The 8,767-nt window shown below is 36.4% G+C and overlaps 1 pseudogene; it reads right to left on the bottom strand.

Moving 5' to 3' along the window:
• Positions 1 to 6,249: 6,249 nt before the first annotated feature.
• Positions 6,250 to 7,179, bottom strand: LOC104982740 (annotated as a pseudogene).
• Positions 7,180 to 8,767: the final 1,588 nt, after the last annotated feature.

Genomic DNA, 8,767 nt, shown 5'->3' with positions numbered 1-8,767 from the left:
ACTATTATCTGGTAAATCCCACAGATAGAGGAGCCTGGTCCATGGGGTCGCTAAGGGTCAGACATGACTGAGTGACTTCACTTTCACTTTCAAGAAATAAAGAAAATATCTGCTTACTTGTTTGAGCATCTATTGTCACCACATCAATGCCGTTGGCCTGATATTTCAACTGAAACTTTGTCAGGGATGGAATCAACAAATATGCTTGTAAATCCAATCAAAGGAGCATTTTAAAAGATAATCGCTTGAAATAGAAGGTTTTTGGTTTTTGACTTTTTTGCTATTTTACAGATTTCTTAGTATGCATTTTATCAATAAGTCAAATATAAATGATAAAGATAGTTGAAATCCATGCAGACCAAAGATAATTAGTGCAACAAGTTTATTAATTTTATAAAGTATTACGTTGTAATTCTAAATTCCTTTCTTCCAAATTTTGTTCAGAATTCCATGCTAGTTTTAGTTAAAGCAATGACTGTGTATATGATACTAGTGGAAACAGTGTCAGACTTTATTTTGGGGGGCTCCAAAATCACTGCAAATGGTGACTGCAGCCATGAAATTAAAAGATGCTTACTCCTTGGAAGGAAAGTTATGACCAACCTATATAGCATATTCAAAAGCAGAGACATTCCTTTGCCAACAAAGGTTCGTCTAGTCAAGGCTGTTGCTTTTCCTGTGGTCATGTATGGACGTGAGAGTTGGACTGTGAAGAAAGCTGAGCGCCAAAGAATTGATGCTTTTGAACTGTGGTGTTGGAGAAGACTCTTGAGAGTCCCTTGGACTGCAAAGAGATCCAACCAGTCCATTCTGAAAGAGATCAGCCCTGGGATTTCTTTGGAAGGAATGATGCTAAAGCTGAAACTCCAGTACTTTGGCCACTTCATGCAAAGAGTTGACTCATTGGAAAAGACTCTGATGCTGGGAGGGATTCGGGGCAGGAGGAGAAGGGGACAACAGAGGATGAGATGGCTGGATGGCATCACTGACTCGATTGACATGAGTGTGAGTGAACTCCAGGAGTTGGTGATGGACAGGGAGGCCTGGCGTGCTGCAATTCATGGGGTCACAGAGTCAGACACGACTGAGTGACTGAACTGAACTGAACTGAGCTGTTTATTTTAAAAAATATTTATTTATTTATTTTTGGGTTACTGCTCCAGAACACAAGCTCGATAGTCATGGTGCACAGGTGTAGTTGCCACGTGACATGTGGGATTTTCCCAGACCAGGGATCAAAACAGTGTTTCTATCCTCCAATATGTAGTTTAGTTAAAGCTTGAAGACCTAAATTTCATAAGCTTTGACAGTGCTTCTCGACAGAGAAGCCTAGATTGTGCATGTTCCCACAGAGAGGTTTGGATTACATTATGTAAATACATTTTAAAAATTGATGTCTTAATTATTTGTGATAGGGCATCTTTTTTGCTAAAAAACAAAATTATTTCAAATTCAGATTTAAAGATTTGTGATAGTGGTAAGTGCCAAATACTCATTTAAACAATAAATGACTAAATGGTTTTAATTACAGAATTTGTTATTTTTTAAACAACTACAACAAGTACAGTGAGAAATAAAAACAATAGAAAAATTAGAAGAAAGACAAGTTAAACTACAGGAAAATATTTGTCAGGAGAAATGTTGAGGTTCACGTGTCTAAGCCAGAGAGATATTAAAATAAATTGTTAATGCACCCAGATTGTTGAAAAAAATGTTTTTCAAAGGGAGAAGTATTTCGTTTGTCTGATACAAAATCAGACTGTATCCTAACAGACACCAACAAACAATTGGGGGAAAATATCAGAATAGACTGGAATGCCAACAATATTGCAAAATGCCACAGATCATGTGATAAAGAAAATTATTTTATAATGTTGAAGACTATATAGTCCCTGACACACAGTTTTCCCACTGAGAAATTTAGGGAACTTTCCTAGAGGCTTAATAAAAAAGAAGATTCTTTTAGGGCTACCATAAGATATTTCAACTTCTTTCAAAGTAATTTTTGCCAAAGTGTTCATGCCCAGAATTTTGTGATTTCCTACTGCAAGCTCCCTAGGACAATCAAAAGAACTCATTTTCTCCCATTTCCTGTGATCACCACAACTTTCATGACAGTATTCTTCATCAGACACCCAATTTTTCAAGACATATGGTTCAGTGAACACTCTATTATAGTCATCCATAAAGGATAATTTATAAATCATAATATTGCTACAGACCATTGATTATTGGAATCAAATTTTCTATTCACGTGATGCTTGGTCTGTGTTTATGGCTAAAGATAATATCCAAATACTCATCTTTGAAAATCTTCATCCAAATTACCACTTCTTGCTTGAATTTCTTTGGGAAAACATAAATCTCACTAGAAAGTTATAATAGAAAAATATTACTTTTAATGTATTTAAGAATTGATTTAGAAAAAAAAGGAAAAAAATGAATCAAGATATTGCACAGTAATGATCACACTGAAAGAGTACCATCTTTAGGACTGGAGGATGCTATGTTAGTAGAATATGAAAGAATGCGTATAGGTATCACAGATCAAGAAACTATATTTTTATAAATGTGAATCAAAAGCTCTTTTAATAATTTCTTACTAAATTTCATAGATTTTATATTTTTAAACTTTTTACATTTTTTGATTCTCAATTTCCCTTATGTAAGGGCTTCCCTGGTGGCTCAGAAGGTAAAGAATTTACCTTCAATGCAAAAGATGTGGGTTTGAGCCCTGGATGGGGAAAGATCACCTGGAGAAGAGAATGGTTACCCACTCCAGTGTACTTGCCTGGAGAATTCCATGGACAGAGGAGCCTGGCGGGCTACAGTCCATGCATGTGCTCAGTCACTTCAGTTGTATATGACTCTGCATACCTGTGGACTGTAGCCCACCAGGCTCCTTTGTCCATGGGATTCTCCACGCAGGAAGACTGGAATGGGTTGCCATGTCGTCCTCCAGGGGATCTTCTCCAACCAGGGATCGAACCCTGGTCTCCTGTGTCTTCTGTGTAGCAGGCAGATTCTTTACCACTGGAAGCCCAGGCCACAGTCTATGGACTCACAAACAGCTGGACATGACTGAGCCACTAACACACTTTGACTTTAGTTATGTAAGGAAAATGCATTGTAATAGAATAATATAGTAAGATATGTGCCCAATATCAATCAGTATATTGGCTGTTGCCTTCTTTACTTAGTCAACATATTAATATTGGCATGTATACATTATGCACCAGATCCAGGTTTTGTAATTATTGTTCCAGAAAAAAAGTGAACATTGTACTGTACAATTCTTAGCAGTATTGTTAAGTATCATCAGCAACTGTTTAGTCATAGCCTTTCAAGGAAGAAAAGTTGTATTTATACTTGCTACATCCAAAAGTTTTAAAGATAAGTAGCATATAAATCCATCTATAGAAACAGTAGTTCATAAATGTTACTTAATATAACCATTAGTGAACTAATCTATGTTATCTAATATGTCAATCCTTCATAGTTAAAATGTTTACTTTTAGATTGAATGTGCAACCTAAGAACTTTTGGAAAAGAGTTTGCATTGCATTTATATAAATAAACTGCCTATTTAAGAGCATTTACCAAGCAAAAATAATCTGTACTAAAAGGATTTTGCAACTATTTGATCCTTATCTCTTTTGTTTTCTTTTCTACTTAATATAAAAATATAATGAGAACCAAATTACAATTTACATAACTTCAAATTTTATATTTAAAACAGTATATTTTAATTGTTATCTTAAAACATTACTGAATGTGTCGGACATTACATGATGCATTCTCAAATTTTCTAAATCACTTTTGTGTTAGTAACAGATGTTTATTAAACTACACACAGACACACAGCACACTATTTTTGTTTCTGATTTTTTTTTTTTTTAATTTTTGCAATGCTGTGTTGGTTTCTGCCATACAACAATGCTAATCAGCCATGATTATACATGCATCCCCTCCCTTCCTAGGTTCCTTCCCCTCTCCTCATTCCATTCCTCCAGGTCATCACAGACCACCAGACTGGGCTTCCTGTACCGGATAGGAACATTTGGTTATGACCCTTGGATGACAAACAAAAGTTAAATTCTGATCTCTATTGCCATGCATAAAAAGGGTCGGGAATTTTGTTGTATATTCCTAAACAATAAAAGACATATGATTTAGTGTAAAGCATTATGGTAAATATTTAATTCTCATGGAAAACTCTAAATCATGGAAAGAAACATAATATTTAATATATTGAATTATAACTACAACACATGGTCCCTCCCTACTTTCTGCTCATAAACCTTAATCATGGTTGAAGTGAAGTGAAGTCCCTCAGTTGTGTCTGACTCTTTGCGACCCCATGGACTGTAGCCCACCAGGCTCCTCTGCCCATAGAATTCTCCAGGAAAGAGTATTGGAGTGGGTTGCCATTTCTTTATCCAGGGGATATTCCCAACCCAGGGATTGAACCTGGGTCTCCCACATTGCAGTTAGACACTTTACCGTCTGAGCCACCAGGGAAGCCTGACACTAAGACACAAATAGGAAAGGCAAGTTCTTATAAGAAATATATTTAATCTCAATCAGTCATTTGTTTAAAGCAATCCAATGACCCATCAATTATTAAAACCTTTGTTAAAACATGTCATAGTTATGGATTCTCTGCTATTTGCTATAGAATTACCTGGAATTATCAAGAAATAATATATTTGATGAGTTAAATGTTTTAATTAATCTTTGGTCAATACTGAGCCAGGGCTTTCCAGGTGGTGCTAATGGTAAAGAACCTGCCTGCCAATGAAGGAGACGCCAGAGACTCTGGTTCAATCCTGAGAGGCCTGGATTTGATTCCTGCATTGGGAAGTTCCTATGGAGGAGGAAATGGTGACCCACTCCAGTATTCTTGCTTGGAAAATTCCATGAACAGAGGAGCGTGAAGAGTTACAGTCTATGGCATCACAATGTCGGACCTGAATGAGAAGGCATGCATCATACATGCGCAAATATTGAGCCAACTTCTTCATGTCACCCTATAACTCTGACATAAAACATAACAACTTTACAAGAAGCAAAAATTTTCAAACCTTTCCTTTGAGTTTAGCTTTTTTTTTTTTTTTTTTTTTTACTTTGACCCAAACATAGATGAGACCCAAACAGGGACTTGATTGCTTCCAACATAAGAATAGTCCAAGGAGGATGATTTACATACAGGTCTGTAGACTGAAGATTAGTTGGTCTGATTAGCTCAGCCTTGAAGCTCGAGTGACCTGCCTCATATCAGCAGAGCTGCCTCAGTAAAGTCACTATTTCAAAAATAGCTGTTGTTGCAACCTACTGGAGTTCATAAATGTTTCTTTTTCATTAATAAATAGCTAATGCTTTACTGAAATCTGTACACTGAATCATAATCAATTTGTTGGTTGTTATACTATCATGGGAGAACTGGTTTAAAGATACTGTAACTTAAAATGAATTGAAAATTACCCAAGTAAAATTTCTAGTAAAAGAGATAGATTTTAAAATGTACAACCACAATGATGTACATGGAAAAACTTAAGTGATAGGTATACATTATATCTCCAACATTTGTATCATTTTCTTGCACTAGCACATAGAAAATAATTTATATCTGGTTATATTATCAATTATATTTAAACTATACCATATTATGAACTATTTAAGTTAGATATATTTCAAATTTGTCTTTGTTTGCCTGGGGATCTTCCAAAGCCAAAGTATTTATTATGGAATTAATAAAATCTTAAGATACTTAGAGTTTTATGCTGAGCAGCCCTTAATGTACTACTTTTACATTAAGATGTAAACTTCCTTATTGTAAGCTATAACTCTTCAGATCCTTTTAAAAGTCCTACAGTTCACATGACTTGAATTAAACTGAAATTTAACCAGGAGAAATACAAGGTCAGATATTATACACACAAAAAATTACAATTCAATGTTTGTATCAAACTTTTAGTTTAAGTAGTCTTTTATTTCTATTTTTATTTGTAATTTTAGGATGGGGAACACATGTATACCTGTGGCAGATTCATTTTGATATTTGGCAAAACTAATACAATTATGTAAAGTTTAAAAATAAAATAAAATTTAAAAAAATAAATAAAAATAAAGTTACTTTAATAAAATAAAAGAATGAACAGAAATTGGCCTGTCAATTGCAAGGTTAAAATAAGTTCATGATTCGATTTGCTATTGAGAAACTCTTACTCACAAAAAATCTTTCTAGCTTTACATTTTATCACAGAACAATTTAATATTGATTAATTACTTCACCAACTCTTTCACATCTTTGTTCCTGAGGCTGTAGATTACTAGGTTCAGCATGGGGATGACCACTGTGTAAAAGACAAAGCCAATTTGACCACAAACTTCTGGAGTTAGGAACAGAGTAGAGGAAAAGGATGGTCCTTTGAAGATGGTAATGGTGGTCAGGTGGGAGGCACTGGTGAAGACTTTGTGGCGCCCCCCAGTAGAAAGCATCCTTAAGACAGTGATAAAAATGAAAACATAGGGGGTGAGAATAATCATCAGGTTGCTTACTTCATTGAATGTGGCAGAGACTAAAATGATTTCCTTGTTAATGTAAGGGTCAGAGCAGGAAACAGCAACAATGGCCCCATGCTCACAGACAAATTTATTTATGAACTTAGTCCCACAAAAGGATAATGTTGATAAAAAGTATGTGTATATTAAGGAACAGGCTATACTCCAAGAGTATAATGCAGACACCAACAAGGAACAAAGCTTCTGGGACATCACAACAGCGTAGAGAAGAGGGTTACAAAGGCCACAAATTGGTCATATGCCATCACTGCCATCAGGAATGTCTCTATCACCACAAATATCCGGACAAAGAAGAATTGTATGAGGCATCTTGTGAAGGAGATGGTTCTGTCTTCCACAACCAAGTTTTCTAGTAGCTTGGGTGTAACTACTGTCGAGTAACAGAAATCAATGAAGGATAAGGAGTTGAGAAAGTAGTACATGGGCATGTGGAGCCTGGAACTGGACTTGATGATCAGGATCATGTCTAGGTTCCCCAGCACAGTGACTGTGTATATAGTTAGGAAGACCAGGAACAGGGGCAGCTGGAGCTGAGGATATTCTGAGAAGCCCAAGAGAATGAAAGTGACCTCAGCACTCTGGTTTGCTTGGTTCCTGTGGACAAAATATCAATTTTGATCCAGAAGAGTAAAAACTAAACTTTGAAATAGGTGAGAGAATAGAAAATGTGTTGAGAAACTCACTGGGTCTCTGTGTACAGTGTTTCTGTAATGCTATACTTCTGCTTTATTTCAAATGTTAATATTCACTTATATGTCAATTATACAGCCAATAATAATCTTAATTTTGTATGATCTTCAGAAACAAAGAACTAAAACAGATTAGATCCTGATTTATTTCAAATAATAAAATTCATTATTATCAGCTGCTTTCAGAAGACATTGTCTTTGCATGACTCTGCGCTTTGTGAAAACACCTGATATGACAATCCAATTACATGTATTGGAGAAAAACATGTCATTAGGTTCCACAGTTTCCTACCTGCCTCACCTCCTGAGCTATGAGACAATTAACTTATATGCTAATTTGTATAATGGTAACATCTCTGCAAAACAGTTAATATAATATTTTCTTGGTTGTCCTATCTCCTTTCAATTCCTTTCTTATTCCTAGTTATTCCAAATTCTCAACTCTTTATGGATCTATGCTATAAGACATACTAAACTTTTTCACTTATGTTGAATCAATTAAAAAAATTTATATGTATTCTTCATCAGTTCAGTTCAGTTCAGTTGCTCAGTCGTGTCTGACTCTTCGTGACCCCATGAATCACAGCATGCCAGGCCTCCCTGTCCATCACCAACTCCCGGAGTTCACACAGACTCACGTCCATCAACTTAGTGATTCCATCCAGCCATCTCATCCTCTGTTGTCGCCTTCTCCTCCTGCCCCCAATCCCTCCCAGCATCAGAGTCTTTTCCAATGAGTCAACTCTTCACATGAGGTGGCCAAAGTACTGGAGTTTCAGCTTCAGGATCATTCCCTCCAAAGAAATCCCAGGGCTGATCTCCTTCAGAATGGACTGGTTGGATCTCCTTGCAGTCCAAGGGACTCTCAAGAGTCTTCTCCAACACCACACTTCAAAAGCATCAATTCTTTGGCACTCAGCCTTCTTCACAGTCCAACTCTCACATGCATACATGACCAGAGGAAAAACCATAGCCTTGACTAGACGGACCTTTGTTGGCAAAGTAATGTCTCTGCTTTTGAATATGCTGTCTAGGTTGGTCATAACTTTCCTTCCAAGGAGTAAGCATCTTTTAATTTCATGGCTGCAGTCACCATCTGCAATGATATTGGAGCCCAAAAAGTAAAGTCTGACGCTGTTTCCTCATCTATTTGCCATGAAGTGATGGGACCAGATGCCATGATCTTCGTTTTCTGAATGTTGAGCTTTAAGCCAACTTTTTCACTCTCCATTTTCACTTTCATTAAGAGGCTTTTGAGTTCCTCTTCACTTTCTGCCTTAAGGGTGGTGTCATCTGCATATCTGAGGTTATTGATATTTCTCCTGGCAATCTTGATTCCAGCTTGTGTTTCTTCCAGTCCAGCATTTCTCATGATGTACTCTGCATATAAGTTAAATAAACAGGGTGACAATATACAGCCTTGATGAACTCCTTTTCCTGTTTGGAACCAGTCTGTTGTTCCATGTCCAGTTCTAACTTGCTTCCTGACCTGC

Source organism: Bison bison, unplaced genomic scaffold (genome assembly GCF_000754665.1).
Source record: "Bison bison bison isolate TAMUID 2011002044 unplaced genomic scaffold, Bison_UMD1.0 scf7180017860437, whole genome shotgun sequence".
Taxonomy (NCBI): Eukaryota; Metazoa; Chordata; class Mammalia; order Artiodactyla; family Bovidae; genus Bison; species Bison bison.
This window is presented reverse-complemented; position numbering and strand designations above follow the sequence as displayed.